This window comes from Vigna unguiculata, chromosome 7 (genome assembly GCF_004118075.2).
Source record: "Vigna unguiculata cultivar IT97K-499-35 chromosome 7, ASM411807v1, whole genome shotgun sequence".
In the NCBI taxonomy this organism is placed as follows: Eukaryota; Viridiplantae; Streptophyta; class Magnoliopsida; order Fabales; family Fabaceae; genus Vigna; species Vigna unguiculata.
This window is the reverse complement of record NC_040285.1, coordinates 8,136,209-8,140,852: the sequence shown is the minus strand read 5'-3', so window position 1 is coordinate 8,140,852 and position 4,644 is coordinate 8,136,209. Positions and strand designations below refer to the sequence as shown.

Here is a 4,644-nt window from a genome sequence, read left to right as displayed (position 1 = left end):
GATGATATGCAAAAATTTAGAGAAGAATTTAAGAATGAAATAGCAAATTAATAAAAGACTTGGAAACAATTATAATAAAACAGGTCAATTCCATTACTTTCAATATAGATTCTTCATCGGTTATCTAAAGATTATTGTTAAAATAATTATTGTTGTTGATTTACAAATCAATCAATGTAAAGTCTCAATTCATTTGTTGGCATTCTCACTTTTAATCAAAGTACAGTCTCAATTAAAAGTGAGAATTTTTAGATTATTCACAATAAATTCAATCAAAGTACAGTATCAATTAGATTTTACTATGTCTAATCATGTTTATTCCTTTGTTTCCTCACCAAATAGAAAACTTAATTAATCAAAGTATAGTCTTGACTAATTTTAGTTAAAGTGATTACTTATCAAAGTAAAGTCTCAATTATTTGCAAAAAATTATTTAATCACATGAAAGTTTCTAAATTAAATCACAGTAAAGTCTTAATTGAGTTTAAAAACCCTTTAACTTATATGATTGATAAGGATGTAGATTTAAAATCATTATTTTCTATCGATTAAGAAGCAAAGGACATAGATAAAAAATCTACAAAAATAATCAAAAGAACAAAGAAATTATTTTAATTTAACCTCGTAATCCACAATGAAATTACAGTGGAACCAACCTTAAAAGCTTAGCCCTCCATGGATTGAATGGAATACATGATAAATGATGAATGAAAGAAAAATTAAAAGTAAAAAGGATGGAAAAATGAGAGATGTGGTGGACGGTAGCTGCTAAAGCCTGAGAGTTGCTAAGTGTGGGTCATCCTTTCTCCAGCGTGGTGAGGAACAGGAGTGTAGGGAGAAAACCATGGCTTCAGCCATTGCTAGTTTGTGCAGATGATGACGACACAGTGGCTGTCGGCGACGACCTTGATGGAGGCTAGGGTTTGTGGTTTGTGAGTGATATTGAAGATGATGAGGTGGTAGTGTATGGTTGGCCAGTTTAGTGAGTGGAGGATCATGACATGTGTCATTATGTGGTTTGACAGATTATGAAGATTAGGATTGCCACATGGCGTGATCTGGTTGAGTGGACTTTAAATGGTAGGATAGGTGTAACTTAGTAGAAACTAGGGGTGCAGAACAAGTTTTTTTGATGGTCCAATTGAAATAAGGGATTGCATAAAGTGATTTTTTTTGGAATTTGTTGATTTTAGGCTTATTTGAAGGTGTTTTGTAACTTAAATCAATTTATTTTCACACCTTAAATGAACTTAATCTTAATTCCAACTACATCAACAAATATTAGAATATCTATGAATAATTTATGCAACTAAAAATCAAATTTTAAGACATTTTTATCTTACAAATTCAATAAATCCAATAATCACAAATTATGATTAAATCACTCCTTAAGCACAAAAGTTCTATTAAATTCCCAAATTTAAACATTAAATGAGGGCAAAAATTTGAACTCACTTTGACTTTCCATTTTATTACTTGTACGATTTGATATACTTGTCAATCACATAATTTTTTGCCTTGTTCTATATTTACAAAATTCACACGTATCTCTAAAGTTTTCTCCCTCCAATCACAACCTTTTTACACTTTCTTTCTCTTCATGGAGTTATGTTCAAATAATATATTATCAATGAATAAAATTGATTTAGGTGTCATGTTCAATTATTTTTACTCGTTAATATTTTTATTTATTGTTTTTTTTTTTCACATAAAAAGTTTGACTCTCAAGTATTTAATCACATAAGTCATTCACATATTAGGTAATATGAAAATGTATCTTCTTTTTTTCTCTTTGATCCTTATTTTTTGTTTTATTTGAAAAGCTTTTGTGTTGCTAGAGCAACTTTCATTATCTCTCAATTTATCAACTATTTGGGTATTTGGAAAGTTTTCTCCAATCTTCAAGGTATTTTTCATCTTACAATTCCTTTAATTATAATTTTTTTTTTGTGATTTTATTTAATGGTATATCAAATCTTTTATCTTTTCTAATTTTTTAATATTTTTATTTTTTGTTTATTTTTATTATGTAAAATGTTGCTTTTATTATTTTTTATATTTTTTTTATTTTCTAATTCTTTCTCATACGTATAATTTTACTATCACAATTGCATAAAGATCTGTCATTTATAATAAAATAAAATAATGTTATTGTCATAGATCTTGTTTGCACCATCCAATAACATATATTGAAGTTCAAAAAAATATATTTATCTCTAAATTTAAGTTATTATTAGTTTAATTTTTTTTTTATGTGTATTTTCATCAAATAGAATATTGATCGACGTATAATAAAAGAGATTAATAAACAAAAATTTGGAATATTTTTAAACTTAAATTTTTATTCTTTTTTATAATATCGTAAAACACTTTTTAACTTTATCAGCTTTGTTTAATTAATATTTGAAAAATTTATAGATGTTTTTATTGTAAAATTTTATTTTATTTAATCGTAAAATATTTTATGTAATTCACTCATTTTTATCTAATTATTATTTAGTATTCTAATTTGAAATTTATACTAAGTATTTGACACCGAAAATATGAGAATATATCTTCTTTATATTAAATATGTAATAATATAATGTTTTCTTTAAAATAATTTTTAATTTTTTATAAAAAGTAATTAATAAATATTAAAATAATAAGAAATTAGGTATGGATACAAATGAAAAGACATACCCATTATCCCATAAAGATGAAAAGGAGACAAAAATATTATACTCAAATAAAAAATAGATTTTTATCTTAAATTAAAAATATGTATGAAATAATGAATCCCGTTCGGTCTTCTCCGTTTTCATTTCTATCTATTATCAATAATTTTGACAAAAAAGAAAAGATTGTCCCAGGAATAAAGCTAATAGATTCATTTTATTTAAAACTCAGTAATACATTGTTTTGTTCCCATTAGTTAAATTATTCCATTTTTGCAGGTTTCACAATATACTTAGCACAACAACAAAAGTCATTGTTTGGTTGAACGTGAACGCATTGCCCTATCTGATACGAAGCCTTCTTGCAAGTTCCGTCACAGTCTGGATATTTTGCACATGGCCCCAGACAATGTTGACTGCTCATACCTGTTCGTCCATCAATATATAAAATAACTATTTACACAACCAAGCTTTATTTTATTTTATTTCTTTTAAAAATGAGCTAATATAATTTTTTTATTCATATCATTTATTATACAAGACCCTACGTCATTCCTCATAATTATTTTCATTAAATAAGTTAACTTATGACTCATTATATACTATTTGCCGTTTATGCTTCATTATTGTAATAATTATAATGTGATTATAATCAATTTGAAAGAAAGAATCATGTTAGTAAGATTAACCTTAAAATATTCAAATTCGTGGAATAAATTTAAAATATTATCATAATACCAACAAAAAAAAATAGTCCCGAAGAGAGAATAATATTTTGCAACTCTTACTTTAACGTGACTTTTTTTAGTAATTTTCATGCAAAATTTGTATAAAGATTGGAAATTTTAAGGAGTGTAAAAAAGTCATTATCTTAACTGTTAGATAGAAATATAAACAAAAATAAAAAGAAAAACACAGACGGATTAAATTTTTTATTACAAAATTAAAATAAATAATACTGTGATTTTTTATATTTCATAGATTTTTTTTTGAAAATTTGTTATAAAATTGTAAAAAAAATAATACCTTTTTTTTATTTTCTTAAAATTTAAATTAATAAATAATTAGTTTTTACAAAATTATAAAATTTGTAAATAATTTTTATAAATTTTTCTGTGAAAATTGTTTTGTAAAAATATTTTACAAAAGAATTGATAACAATAATTATATTTTACAAATTATCCTGTAAAAAGTGTTTTGTAAAAGTATTTTACAATTGATAACAATTTCTTATAAATTATTATTCATAATAAAATTTATAAGTATTATCTAAGAAATAATTTTCAATATTATTTTTGAAATGAAAATTCTGAAATTAAAAATACATGGCTATGAAGAAAATTTTGTATTTGGTCTACGTACCTGATGAAAATAGAAGAACAAAAAACATCGCTGCCAATATATGCTTCACTGCAAAAGCCATTTATGTGCAGTTTCTTCAACTTTCAATCTCCTCTGACAACAAATAAATATGTCAACTATTTATAAACTTTTTAGAGTTGATCATGGAATTAAAATACTTGAACACATTTATAATTAAATTAATAACAGGAGAATGTTAATCAGGGTACTGTTAAAGATAAGGTATCATTAATGCACATTGGTAAGCATTAAATAAAATATTTAATTATTTTTTAACCCCATAATTTTGATTTTAATTGGTACTGTATATTTCATTAAAACAATAATTCAATAAGCTCACGAAATTTCTATAAATAGCCATTATGTTCTCTTTAATTTTATTTAATGAATTTTAGCAATTAATTATTACATTTTATCATAAATTTAAAATTTTGTCATCAAAAGTACTACATTCAATATAGTTGAAATCAAGATTAAGATTATGAGTAGGATTGGGAGAGGTTAATACACTCATAAATCGTTAAATCTCGTCATACAGGTAGTAGATTTCACTTTTTATAATATATATATATATATATATATATATATATATATATATATATATTTGATTTTATAAGGAATAGAA

General features: G+C 24.0%; 1 long non-coding RNA gene across 1 annotated transcript; it reads right to left on the bottom strand.

Annotated features, from left to right (window-relative positions):
* Positions 1-2,843: 2,843 nt before the first annotated feature.
* Positions 2,844-4,141, bottom strand: LOC114189721. The gene is made up of 2 exons (XR_003605724.1): positions 4,020-4,141; positions 2,844-3,083 (listed from the first exon to the last, which is right to left on the bottom strand). It is a non-coding gene; the product is annotated as an uncharacterized LOC114189721 (long non-coding RNA).
* Positions 4,142-4,644: the final 503 nt, after the last annotated feature.